Source organism: Eupeodes corollae, chromosome 1 (genome assembly GCF_945859685.1).
Source record: "Eupeodes corollae chromosome 1, idEupCoro1.1, whole genome shotgun sequence".
Classification (NCBI taxonomy): domain Eukaryota; kingdom Metazoa; phylum Arthropoda; class Insecta; order Diptera; family Syrphidae; genus Eupeodes; species Eupeodes corollae.
In genome coordinates, this window is record NC_079147.1 from 131,264,448 (window position 1) to 131,279,660 (window position 15,213).

Below are 15,213 nucleotides of genomic sequence, written 5' to 3' on the forward strand. Positions count from 1 at the left end.
AGTCCGTTTTTTATAAAAAAGTACGCATATTTTGTAAACATTGATGTTCGGTTCTCGACATCTCGCGACAATAGAAGATATTGACTTTATATCAATTTAATTTATCAAATTTGTATTTGCTTATATGAGAAATAAAAACTTTTAAGAAATGTTTCTAAAATTGCTAAAAATTGGTTTATGGCTAAGAATCTCGTTAACTGTAATAGATTTTGAAATCAAACTATTTCATTATATGCAAAATATTGTTTGTAATCATTTTTTTTTAATAATTGATACCTATATTAAAAAAAGACAAAAACCTACAAACTTTTAAGCAAGACAAATCGACAGACGGGATAGGAAGTTATTAGTGTGGGTCGCATCCCAGCCTCTTTTTTACGTTTACTTTTGAAACTAAAAAATGGATAACCCTGCATAAACATGTACGCATTTGTGCTCCCCACTGTAGATAATATTATTTACCTAAAAACATACCTATGTAACAAATTTCAATTGTTATCTGGTTCAATAAATTAGTTTATTATAAAATTGTATGGCAGATCCCTAAATAAATATTCTTTTTTGACTCTCCTCTCTAATATTTTCTATATATTCCATTTTTATTTATGTAGGTATATAAATATAAAAGCCTACTATCTCATAGGTATTCATATTATTTTGTATAAGTATGTAATGTATCATGATATTAGCGGAAAGCATCAACATATCCATAAAATTCTCTTTCATGACATAAAAAGAAACTTGTTGGTATTGTTTCGGTTTACAAAAAGAAAAACTGTGTCCAAATTACATTCGAATAACTGTTCTTGTTGTGTAATAATATTTACTCCCACATCTCACTTATACATATATACACGCATACGTATATACATTCATTCATACATGTAATTAAAACGTTCACAGCCCAACTTCAACACAAAACAAATCTGTGTATAATATTTTATTAACTGAAAGCTGTATGTATTTCTATGGATTGGTATGGGACTACATCTTGCAAGAGCTTCGTGTGGAACCTAAGCTCTTGCAATCTTGCATGAAAGTTGAAAGTTTTCTGTGAAGCAGAAGCACTAAAAGCATATACACTAGAAAGACACTACACACTTAACATTACATTACACACTACACTGTGAGAGCACCGTTGGGAATTTACTCCCCGGTGCATTTTAGTTTTTAGTCATATTGTAAGAGTTTTTAACGTCGGACGGGTTTCTTTGCTTCACCATCGTATTTTTGTTTTTCTTCAATCGTGTGAGTGCGTTTCAATAATGCCTCTGTTTTACCAACTGTTATAATCAGCTTCCTGTTGGCCCACTTTTCGCAAACGCCTCATGGTCTTTATCCTTTAAAATTTGTATCTCAATATTTCTGATACATACCTATATAATAATTTTGTGATTGTTTTTTTTTTTGTTTAGTGTTACATATGTGCAATTGTTTCAAGAGTAGTGTTATAAAAATTATAGTAGATTACCTGACACATTTTTTCCATTTTCTGAGAAAATGATCTAAAAATAAAAGAAAACAAATATTTTCTGCAAACGTGTTGTTCTTCATACCTACTTGATCAAAATAAAATTGCTTGGGTAAGGTACCTAACCTACCTACCTAATATTAAATATTTTAACATACGTACATTTGTATGTTCTAAGTACCGAGCAATTTATATACACATTTTTATTTATTTTCTTTCAACAAATTTGAATATGTAATAATATTTTGTTTGTAGGTAGGTTATGGGTATCTACTCAAACAAATTATCTTCCAGCTTAATGATTTTTGTAATATTGTGATAAATTAAAAAAAAAAAATATTGTGAGCTATGTAGAGATATGTACCTACTTAGCTAAATAAGTCGTCGTCGCGTCGGTTAAAGATAGTTTTCCTCAAATAAAAATAATAAAAAGCTATAATTTATAAATACATATTGTATGTTTAAATACCGTGCATCCCAATACCATAATTTTTACTTATACAAATATTATTTAATTATTTCGACTACAAACAAACGAACAATGTGTAACTAAAAGGAATGTAGGTGTTTTATTTACTAAAACTGACGGTGAGTGATGTCAACAAATTGTTTACTTTTTTCATACAAACCAGTTTTTAGTCATTGGCAGTAATTTCAAAGTTGAAACATTCGTGTTTGCCAAACCTAATCAAAAGCGTCTTTTAAGTTTATTTGCACGATAATACGAAAAACATATCAAAATTAAATTTAGGATATGTAGGTATCTAAATATAGCTGATTAAGTGGGTAAATAAATTGAACGCATTTAATTTTAGTATCAATATACAAAAATATAAGTAGTTTTTTGTACCTACATATACTCGTATTAAAGGTATTCAGGTGCAGCAACAACATTACTCACAATAATTTATAAAAGTTTAACTGCCTTTACTGCAAATAAAAGAAACCTCGACGCACTGTGGTTGATTTTATAAATATAAAGACAAGATAGATAAAGACACTCCCGGTCGCTTGAATAAATCCATTGCTGTGTTAAAGTTCAAGTTGAGTTTTCTTTGGACCGATTAGTGGGTAGCACTTGTTTTCAATGAAACACATTTCAAGGTAGCACTTGTTTTCAATGAAAAACATTTCAAATAGAAATTATTCACTCATCTATTGTAGGTTATTAAAATATGTATGTAGGTATGCAAGCAAATAAAGGGTTTTGCTTCAAATCAACGACATTTTAACAACATTTTTAATAATGAGTAGTAAGGTGGGTAGTTTAAGATAATGTAGTAAATATTTAGAATGAGGACTTTTAAAAATACAGGGTCTTCTATTTTGCAGTTTCAAAAGTATAATGTACGTATGTTGCCTGCTGTTCAAACACCCATTCTCCACGTATCTATGGCTTTGTTGTGTGAGCTGGACTTTATATGGATGTACATAGGTGCAGATGCAAATACAAAATAAACCATAATGTGCCGTAAACAGCCCTAATTCCTGCGAACGACGACCCATTCGGGCCTTCGTCAACGATATTTTCAGTGGTACGAGCGAAACGATGATGCACAGGCCTCTAACCAATACATTTACAATTTTGCCAATTGTTGCGTAGTTAGATGATTATGAAACCCGTAGTCTCCTCTTGAAGCACGGTGTGTGGCTGTGGCAGAATCACAATTTTTGTAGTAAGTTTTAATAATTTGTATAGGTTAAACGGTCGATTTTCGTAAATGTCAGGTTTTCAATTGAAAAAAAATGATTTAACAACTTATTTTGACAGATGTCGAATTCTAGCCCTCTGCGTTTGAAACCGCAATATGGATAACCCGTTAAATTTAAACATTTGTCAATAATATATAAGTTCTGGACTGACTAGCTTTGTATTGCAATTTTGTATTCACAACACTAGTCGTATTTTGACTAAGTAGTCACTAGTTTATGAATTCGCCCATTATTACGATTTGTTACTACGTTACGTGATCACACATTGTTGCTGAACTCATTGTTGAAGTGCCAAATAGTAAGACTTTATGCTACTACACGACCAATCTAGATGCATACGCCTTCTCTCGAATTCTTCTGTATTTTTTTGTCCGCTGTTACAAGCGCTTTTACACGTTCAAACAAAAGTCATAGATCCAATTTGACAGTTCTCTTTATTTTTGTTTGATTTTCGTTTGGTTTTTATGCGTATCAAGCCTAATCGTTGCCGAAAACCATCGACATTGATTATGATTTAAAAAAAATGCTAGCGAAGTTGTTTTCTTCTGAAACCATTTGAAGCAGAATAGTATAAAAAAACGGAAAAGAGGAAAGAAAAACGTCAAATAGTTGCATTTTTTCTATCTTTTGCGCTTATGTTGTTTGAAGTGTAACATGCATTCAGTTTCATTGTGTAATAGCAGACTTTGAAACAATAGCAAATGTTGAACCGTCAAATTGAATTGCTTGTAAGTTAAATTTATTTAGTTTGGAATAAATAATGAATTTAAAAGCCATTCGTCATCACCAATTTTATTCGTTAAATTCTCTCTGTTAGAAAAAAAAAACTATGAACATTATGTATGTATATCATCAATTTTTATTAAAATTCTTTCGTTATTTATCTTTAAAGTTATAAAGATAAAGTTCGTAGTTATCTTCTAAGTTGTTCTGCTATTTTCCTGTTTAATACTCTTCACTATATGAAAAATTATATTTTTCACCTTTTTCTGGTTAACGTGTAGGACTTTCAAGTCGGACGTCTTAGGTTCAATCCGTGCCTGTGCCACCTTATGTTTATTTTTTCACTGCTGCTGCCTCTTGCGAGAAATTGACAAATTCTCCAAAAATAATTGTTGTCATTTATTTATTGAATGGAATGGTTAAAATCTAAGATTCTTATGTTTAACATTGAGTATTATGTCTTAGGAATGTATGTAGGTAGTTTAAAACAGGTGTCACCATGCGTTGGTAAAAATTCAAAATAAATTAAAAAAAACTTTGGATTTCTTCAAGTGAGCGGAAGTTTAAGAACTAAGATAACTACATTGCTGCATACACTCTGGTTCAATTGAATAAGCACACACAATTTATGATCTAATATACCACTTTTTAAAAACCCTAGGCGTTTATTTATCATTTGATGATGCTAACTGAAAAAGATTTGGAAAATACAGATTTTATCTATGTCAGCTAAATAGGCGCAAATATTAATAACTAATTGAGTGATATGAAACCATCTCGTACCGCCTTTAAGCGGAACTTCACTCTACGTTTAATTACATAAATGCAGCATTGACGTCTTTTACACCCTCACACGTTTTCAATAGAGTTAAGGTAGGATGAGTACGACGTCCATTGAAGCAATTCCACATCCAATAAATTATAACAATATTGTCATATACTTACACATATGTCATACCTAATTATACTTACTGACAGATTGCTGTGACAATTTCATCGTATAATCTTAAAATGTGCTTACTGACAGATTGCTGTGACAATTACATCGTATAATCTTGAAATGTGCTATTATCGAAAAACGATGAAATATGGAATAAAACCTTTGAAATTTGTTTAAATTTGTATCGTTTCTCGACCAATGTCCATGTTATAAGTAACAGAATGGTGGCAGTCTTTTAATTTTAATATACCACATTTTTAATGTTTTAAATAAATAAACGTAGAAAACAACACCAGCGCTGAGATCAAACGCAGAATAACTCTTGCTAACCGCTGTTTCTTTGGACTAAGAAAGCAATTAAGTGGTAAAGTCCTCTCTCGAGAGACCAAAGTGTTGCTATATAAGACCCTTATCATCCCCGTCCTGCTATACGGTGCAGAAGCATGGACTATGACAAAAGCGGATGAAAACACCTTAGGTCGCTTCGAGAGAAAAGTTTTTCGTGTGATTTACGGTCCCGTATGCGATGTAGACTTAGCCAGAAGATGGCTGGTTCACATAGAGCGACTAAGATGGCTGGTTCACATAGAGCGCATGGAAACCAATTCTCCGGCCCGGAAGACCGAGGATCAGGTGGCGCGCACAAGTGGAATGTGACCTCACCCAACTTGGAGCGTGAAACTGGAGACATCTAGCTAGGGACCGAGCTAGATGGAGAAGTTTGTTGGGTGAGGCCCTAGTTCACACAGGACTGTAGCGCCACCTTAAGTAAGTAAGTAAGTAAATAATTGAACTCCAAGTTCTCACCACATACAAACGTGGCATTAATTGAATGGTCACCATTTCTATCCACATACGCATACAATTCCAGCAACGTATAATATACAAATTGTTCAAAACTCCTAAAACGCTGTGGATTTCTTCCTCGTTGAGTTGTTCTGCTATTAAATTACGAATGCTCACCGATAATTTGATATGATTTTGAAAAAGACTGTCCATCGTCAAGTAAATGGTGCTAAGTTCCACTTCCAATTATAACGCATACACACATTTTTCTTACATTGTAGGCCATTTAAAGATTCGAAATCATTATTTATTCTTTGTTTAAAATCTCAAGGGCACCGGCGACGCATTATATATAAGATCCAACTGAGGATCGTCATTATTCGACCATACCAGATAGTGTTATGGCTCCCCCAGTTCTTGATCGCGTAAATTCTATGGGACCAAATTATTTTCGTACTCGTACTATACTTTTAGCAATTGTCAATGTTTAAGAAATAGGCTCCTGTTTCGAAACCAAACCTAATTTTACATAAAGGGCTATCTTTTCACTATTGTAATAAGGGAATGGAGCCTACTTAGCAAATATTTCATCAAATGAAGTAAAATTAATTGTTTACTACTTTAACATAAACCTTCACCATACCTCATTTTGAAGTACCGATATAAATCAAAGAATTATGCACATAGTAAAATGTATTGTTGACAAAAGTGTAGTCATAATAAACAACCAGAACGGCGAAATTAGGCCTTGAATATTTAATCATACAACACCACAAAGTTTACACTTGAAAATCTCCTCACAAAGAATACCTTCGGAAGAAAAATTATGAAGCCTTGAGCATTTAGCTTATCTTTACTATGCATCCAAATAAATACATATTTGTCTAAACTTTGTTCACAAATTATGCAACATTCCTTTTTTATAGCAACTTTTAACAATTTATTTTGTCCACTCTTAGTTTAAAGGTAATAATTTTTTTATTTTTACAACACCTAACGAATCTAACCTAATGCTAAAGTTTGTCCAGCGAATGCTATTTTCAAAAACCAATTCAAAAGTTATTGAACTCAAAATTCTTTTTTTATTCCAACCTAAAAAAAAATCTCTCACAACCCCAAAAATCAACTTACACTATTATTAGGGATACCTAATCCTCCTGCTTTGAAGATAAGCTGTATATTATCTGCAAATAAAAAAGGACTAACATTCGTCCGTCGGTTTGGGTTGCATTTTTCTTAAACTTAATAACAAACAGATAAATCAACATCAAATAAATTCTGTTTGACAGATAATACCATCAAGATGTGCAGAGAGGGTTTTCAAAAAGAAATCTACATTATGTTTTAATTTTGAAATATCTGAAAAGATTTACTAAAGTTAAATTCCATTTTTAAAAACTTTATAGAAATATGAAGACTTTATTGTAATAAAAAATGTTTTATTATTCAATCAATTCAATCGATTTTTTCATAGATTTTTGATATAGGTTATGGCGTTGTGGGGCCACGCATGTAGGTTAGTAAACAAGGTATCAAAATTACCGTAGTCTTATTGGCTTCCTAAATAAGAAATAATTATAGTAAACTAACTATACAGGTTGATTGCCTGATTGGTGCACCTAAAGGCTGGAGTGAGTAGATTGGGTCTAGGCAAGAAAAAAAAGAAATGTTGAAATACATTGAAGTGATGGTTGAAAATTATTTATTTCCAGGACACTCACAAAGTTTTGAGAAAACAAAGAGTTGCAATAGGTTTGACATTTTTGTTTAATTTTTGATAAGTGCTATTAAAACGAAAAAACCAATGAGGAATAGCCCGTTAAAAAAGCAAACCAAGTAACCAGATGGGCAAACTTAACCAACAGGAAGCGGAATTATGAAACCTACTATGGAGCCTAGTAATAAATAAATCTTGTTCTTAAGAACATAGAATGTATAAGTTTTGCTGATGACATTCTTTTAACACTTTAATGAAACTGCGTGACATAATTTAAAGAAGACTACCTAAGGTGAGTTCAGCACTAGATTGCAAAATTCTATAAAACAACCATGTCGAAGTAACTAACTTGAAAGCAAGTAATTTAGATTGACGTCAAATATCCTATGATTGTAAGACCCATCATTACTAAGAGGATAACCGACAAAAGCTGGCAGGCCTATACATCAACTTAGTAATATATATATTCCCTACAATTGAATAAGTACCAATTTGACTGAAATGTCTCACTTTATAGTGAGGCCCGTTTGAATTCAGTGCAAAAAAGAAGAAGATTCCTTAGCAAAAATGGAACAATATCACCCTTAGGGGCCAAAGTTTTACTGGAAAAAATGTGTTCAAAAACAAGATTCAATCCAAAATAGTCAAGAAATCAAAACTTTGGCATTGATTCTCTAGCCTAATAAAGACAAAGGAATTACTTATGTACTTTATAACCATAAAAGATTTATATTCTGTATGACTTATTGTATTGCACAAGATTGCTTCTGTATTCAAAAAGACTGTTAAAAAAAGTACCTTTATTTAAGAATTTAAACATTTAAATGCAAAATAAGTTTGTCTTAAATAATTTAATTTATCAATTAAACTATAATGAAAAATAAAGAAATAAATACAAGATATTTAATTTTTTATTTAAATTTTTAATAATACAACTTAATTTTTAAAATTGTGTTTCGGATATATATAATATATACGCGTTTCGGAGATGCTTCTCCATCATTGGGCGGCATACTTTTCATTTATTACATTTTATTTTCGAAGATAGTGCCTTTTTTTAAAAAAGATTTAATTTCTGTTCTTAAACATATTTTTTGGTATTTATCTTAATGTGTTAGTAACAATTACCTATAAACTAAACTAAACTAAAACTAAGTATGCAGTGTTTAGTGTTTATTTATAAACTTTTACATTTGAATTCCTTAAAAAAATATTGACCTGTTTTTGAAATATCAAAATTTGAATATCCAACAAAATTGTTGATCATGATATTTATTTATATTAAGATTTTGTCAGAAAAAATATTATTCAAATAGTTTCTGAAAAAAATTAAAAACAAAATAACGGTACTAAAGGGGTATCCTTCTAGAGCTATAAAAACATTCATTTTTATATTGAAAGAAGCCGAGCTAAAAAAGCCGAGCTGAAAACCTATTGCGTCTTTTTTCATTAAATCGAATTCACGATTTTTGATCAAAACACTTGTACGAGGAAAAAAACGCATTATGTATGCGGATCTGCTCAAAACCTTATTTTCCAAGTTCTATAAAACCTTATTTTCCAAGTTTCAACCCAATCGTCGAGGACACACAGACAGACTGTGAACCTTTTAAGGTATAAAGGTATCTGTTTTTTGAGATATGTATTACAAACGTAATTTTAATTCTTTTTTAAACTGTCAATTGAAATTTTTGGGGGAATTTTCACAATAATATTTTGTATAAGACGTTATCCTATATTAAATAAAATTATTCCGAAAGTTAGATACATATACTGTTTTTTGTTCATAAAATGCGGGTGGTGGCAAATATTTGTGTTAGTTTTATTTAAAAAATAGACAATTTCCTTTATTATTTTATGTTGTTACCAATTGGTATGAAATCTCCATGTGCAGTGTATATTCAATTGAATTCGATTGATTTTTTGTTTGGTATTTGGGTAAATAAAATTTTTCACTTTTTTTTATTTTTTTTCCTATCATACTTAAAACTATACCCTAAAACTATAAAACAAGTATGTAAGCCAGCCAAGGCTTGAAACCCCATCCGGACTACCCACTATCAAGTGCCGATTGAAGCCACCAAAACTGGTTCTCCTGCTTCACCCTATCAGTTCGGTCCCGTTCGGATACAGCCCTACTGAACCGAATGAGCTCTGCTCCGCCTTGTGCCATGACGTCCCGATTGTACGGGAGTCGCCTATCCATGATTCTTCGTCTGACGTGGTAGATTAACGGAACTGCCAATCTATCCTGTATACCGCATTTGTCTAAGACATAGCTCTTGCAATGTGACCTCGAACGAGTTTTATCACGAAATTGTCAATTCTGTTGATTCGAGCCCCGTTGTATAGGACCTCGTTGGAATAGTAATGCACATGAGAAGATTCGGCTGTTCGGTATAAGCCGGTACAGCGTCGTAAACACTGCCGCTCGAACACCCGAAACTTCTCCATCTGGGAAGGGGCAACGTTGAACCACACAGGACAACCATAAACGATCATTGGCCGTATGAGGGCCATGTAGCAAATTACCTTCACTCTGGGGTCAAGCCGACTGCTGTAAAACAGCCGTTTCGTTAGAGCGAAGGCTCCTCTGGCCCTGGTCAGAGCAGCATTTATATGATCTAATCAGATACCGAGGTACTTCATTAATGATCTTTTCGAAAATTTTGCTGATGCTCAGAAGAAACAGTCCAACGCGCTAACCATCACGCTACGGGTACTACTACTACAAAATTCATCCGAACTTACCAAACTTTATATTTCAGTTCTTGAATCAGTAGAGAATTTTTGATGCCAGTCGTAAATTTCGAATAATTTCGGTATTTGAATAGAAAACAAAATTGTAGCGAGTTTCGTTTGATATCCGTTATTTATAGCTTGAAGTATTTTCTTAATTTTGTAAGCTAAATTATTTGATACTAATTAATTTATTTCATTAACCATTTTCACTGGTTCCACTAGACCCAACAAATGCGGACATTTTTTAACGTTTCATCTATTTGTTTTTAAAAAAATGACCTTGTTCTCATTTACAATATAAACATCCTCAGTTACAAAATACATAGAATCGAAATTCTTTTGAGGAACAAAAATAATAAAACAAAATATTCCTATATTGGCATTACATACTTCTTGAGGTTCTTTAAATAAAGTTTTGCTTTATACTAAAATATAGATTTTTATTAGAACCATTGCAATGATATCAGTGAGGCTCGTATCTTAACCTCATTTCAAGATTTTTTAGTTCTTTTCCTCGTGAACATTCAGAAAAGATACATTTTCTTCTGAATAAGATAATCATAATGATAATGGAATGCATTCATAATACGAAGTTATCTATATATACAAATAATAAAACATTTTTTAAAGCTTAAATTTAATGGGCCCACTGGCAATAAAGAAAAAGAAAATTTTGGCATGTAAACCCATTTAATTTGAGACAGTTATCCTTTAATTCCAAATATTTGTCTTTATCGTGAATTGCTTCGATGTTTCTATGCTTAAAATAAATTGATATTAAACAACCTTCTTAAATTATGAACTTGTCATAGTATTAGATTTCAATTCTCTGGAAGGCAGCTTCATTACTCAGTTTGTTTTGTGTACCTACAACAGAACTTGGTTCCATTTTCTAAAATGTTTGTAAATGATTTGATTTCACTGAAAACCAAACCTATTGACTTAAAAATATTAGGTTTTCAAAGATTTTTGATCATTGTACTTTAAGCCCCACTTACATCATTCTACTAAATTTAAACGCAATGTGTGGATTCAGCACCCTAGTAGAACAATTTAAGTATATTTTAATTTGTGTGCAACCATTTTTAAAGTTGATATAAGGTGGGTCGATATTATGTACCCTAAGTGTATAACATTATATTATCAACTCCTTCCACTATGCTAAATGTAATTATTATCCTAGAATTATAATTTTTACTTTTAAATACACGAAAATTGGATGAGTACCACGTCCCCTGAGAGCATACTGCCAGATTTTATTTTTTTCTTTAAATTAAGATCAATCACTTCCACTGTACACAAAGCGCCAAAAGAAATAAAAGTGGGTTGATGTCACGCCCCCAAGTGCACAATTTGTGTTTTGAAGTTTTTCTTTGTAAATATGCATATCTGCCACTATACTGAATACCATTTATTGACTGTATTTTAAAATCATACCTTCTATAAATACCAATACTAATACTACAAATACCAAATTTGATGATCGGTCAATCAGTCAGTGAATCAATCAGTCAGTTAACGTTTTCGCAATCTGTGAAACTACTTTTGCTATTTATCTACCTGAAATTTGGTAAATTTGCGTCAATTTTAGTAACTAGCAAACTTGTGTTTAAATTGCGGTTTTTATCAAAACGATGTTTCCGAAAAACAGCATTTTTTAAACAGTTTGTTATTAATTATTTCAAGTTAGTTTTATTGAAGATATATTTGTTATACCTGTTAAATTTGTGAAATCAAAATGACCGTGAAGATTTTCACCATTGCGGATTGATCATTTCATCATTGGGCCTTATCACGATTTAGTACAAGGTTTTCTATGCGCATTTACTTAAGCAACTAATTGGCCCATATAAAGTAATACAAATATATATGTACATATATGTAAGAGTAGTAAAACTTTAATTTAATTTAAAAATCAGTAACTATTCGGAATAAGTCAATGTTTCAACTCAATCATGAAATCAAAGTTGGCCTATTTTAGAAAATGGAGCAAAAACTATCCGTTTCATGATAAAATATCGAATTCAAAAGATTGGAGTTTAATTTTTCGATTAAGAGATAAATTCTGCACTATAAACAATAAGCGGTTTAATTTCGCCAAAGACTAAAAAGGACCCATATGTTCGTGATCGTATCGTTATCGTCACCATTCTCAGTATTTTGGTAGTCACCTACTGGCTTTGAAGGTGGCGCACGCTGAAAAAGACTTTGTTGAAGACACTCACTTCATTTCAAATACTATATACAAAGAAAAATGCAGAGTTTTGCAGCTAAGTGAACATTTTGGGAAGCACTCATTTTCCAACTTTTCAATTATACTACATACTTTAAAAATTAAATAGAGATGTTTTTTTTCTTACAAATTAAAATAACAAAATTCCAACTTCACTTAAAAACTTTTGTTTTCAACCAAATAATCAAACAAAATTAATATTTCAAAATAAAAGTTTACTTTTAAACTTCCATTTTTTTGGAGTTATACAAATCTAAGGTTATTATAAGTAGGAAATCGACAGTTTAAAAAGTCAACTTTTAGTGAACAAAATCAAAATCAACAATTAATAATAAAAATCCTAATACCCTTAAATCAGGGTTTGTTCACCATTTTGAATTTTGCTTAACTTGGTAACAAAAGCCAGAATTTATTAATTTATTAAAAAATATTGCATGACCTTCCTCCAGAAACGTTAAGTTTTTTGTGCCACACAACCAAATCAAAACGAAGCAGTAGGTTTGGAACCGATCTAAGTCATATTCCTTTGGATTTTAATTGTCATTTATTTTGTCTGTTTAGCAAAGAAAGTTAAAATTTAATAACATGAAATAACTATAATAATTTGTAAACAAATTGATACCACTTTAAAAATAGCTAACATGTAAACGCATGTCCGTATATCTAAACAAGGTGCTAATAATTGGTATATTTATTTTAGATTCAAGTAACCATTTTTTTTTTTCGAAATTCTATTTTTGTACAAAATTTTTTCGGGATTTTTAAATTCATGATTTTTTTTTCGAGATTTTTGCATTGTACCTTCATTTTTGCTCTCTAAATTATGCTTTTCGGGATCTTGAAATCGTAAGTAAAATTTGTTTTTATGTTTTGAGCTTAGTATACAATAATTATTACTCTGTAAAAAAGAATAACGCCAAGAAAATAAAAGGTTTTCGACCATTGTTTCTTCTCTCAAACATAGGAAAACTATTCGAATAAACTATTGCACATTCTCTTAACAGTTTTTCAATACTTCAAATATTTTATAAAATACACAATTTGGTTTTAAAAAACAGCACTTAACGGAACATTGTCTTCTGGTGCTTAATGATAAGATAATTCAAAGACAAATTAGACAAAAAAGTGTACAGTTGTCCTGGATATCGATTTAGAGGCAATAGGTATTCGATTATATTTGGCAAAAGGGTCTTATCTTCAAGCTAATCAGATAGAGTTGTCCTGACGCTCTTAAAAGAATAATCATCAGTTTTCTTAACTTAAACCTCGTCCATTGCCATTGGATCAGAGTCTTTAAATTCTTTCCTAGTTGCTCAGGCCGAAAATATTCAATGTCTTTTTATATAATATACCATTTTGCAATTTATGTTCCGAGTCTAAAGCACTTCTGTACTCAGACGATACACAATTTTTAGCTGCTGCTATTACGCAAAGCCATGCATTAAAAAATTACAAGTTGCCTTAACTAGTTTACTCATGTATTTGAAGTCTTGGGGCTTGAAAATAAAAGCTGAAAATTGTAGCGTAATCTGTTTTAGAAAGTCCTATAAAAGTATTGAAAACAAGATACTTCCATTAGAAACAGAAACTAAATATTAAGGAGTTAACTAACAAAAAAGTTAAAATTTAACAAACATGCACGATACGTATCAAACAGAGCTGAAATAGCCAATACTATTTTAAAAAATAACAAATTTCGTCAAAACATTTTTCCCACGGCAGCAAAAGATATAGAAGAGTTCGAAAAAAAAATAATTTTAAGATGTTCCAGAGGAAAGTGCCGTAGAACCAACAAAAAATGGTTCTTCAACTATATACATTGTATAACTAAACAAAGCTACAACCTTTAATGATTTATATAACAACCCTATTAAGAACCAAACTAAAGTAGAAAAAGAAACTTTACGCTAATGTTTATATGATCCTATCCCTATAGTGGTATTATCACCAATAAATAAAAATGCTCTACGTTCAATGCCGTAGCCCAGAGATAGTCAAGCTTTGGACATATATAAGTCTTGTAGATAACAGCCAGATCAAAGGGGGAAACAAACTTTTTGCATCACCTTAGAAAACCCAAACATATTGCGGCATGTTTGGCGACATCATCGCGTATGTAATCGTTCCAAAAGAGGTGGTGAATAGCGTTAACACTTTACTTCAATTAAAGTAGATCTACTTCCTGATACACATACATACTGAGAATATCGAGGTGTTCAGGCTCCTCGATGCATGTGCCATCCATGGATTATTCTTTTTATTAGTATTTTATCATATTATTGATAGTCAAATTTGACTATCATTTTCATTCCGCCTGTGTAAGATGATTCAACTCAATTCGATTGAACAATTTCGGGTTAAAATTGTCAAAATTCATTGTTGCCATGGTTAAATTTTAAATTGATTCCTAAACATTTTTTAAATAAAAGTATCAAATTGGCTGTTTTTTTTAGTAAAATTCATACTTTTTTTATTTATTTTGAATGTCTTAAGCTTTATCTGTCACAAGAATTTGTCTTTTGAAAAAAAAACTAACTAAGAAAATGTTCCACTAGTTTGTGTAAGCGTCTGGTAGCTCTATTCGGAATAAACATATTTTTTGAAAATGGCTATCACATTTTTGTTGTAACAGTTTTTTAGATATCAATTTGACAGACAGACTGAATTCGATTATTTTGATAGTCATTTAGCTGATTCCATCCTTGACGTTTAGCTACACCATCAAATTGCTTCTCGCACCACACCAGCCCGCAGAAGATCAAAACCAACTTGAACATGGTACTCGAACTATGGAATACTTTATGAAAAAAAAAACTTAAATAGAAAAATAATAAAAATTAATGTCAAACATTTTTACCTTTCCTTTTCTGACAGTTTTTATAGGAATG

At 31.2% G+C, this 15,213-nt stretch overlaps 1 protein-coding gene across 4 annotated transcripts in view; it reads left to right on the plus strand.

Moving 5' to 3' along the window:
• Nucleotides 1–1,133: 1,133 nt before the first annotated feature.
• Nucleotides 1,134–15,213, plus strand: part of LOC129943035 (uncharacterized) — a 92,109-nt gene continuing 78,029 nt past the window's right edge. Inside the window, exons 1-2 of one of the 4 annotated variants that reach the window (XM_056052239.1) lie at nt 1,134–1,246; nt 1,727–2,059. The gene's annotated coding sequence lies outside the window, so the exon portion shown is untranslated. Of the gene's footprint in view, nt 1,332–1,726; nt 2,060–15,213 lie in introns of all 4 variants that reach the window. The other 3 variants (XM_056052237.1, XM_056052238.1, XM_056052240.1) reach the window with 3 other exon arrangements.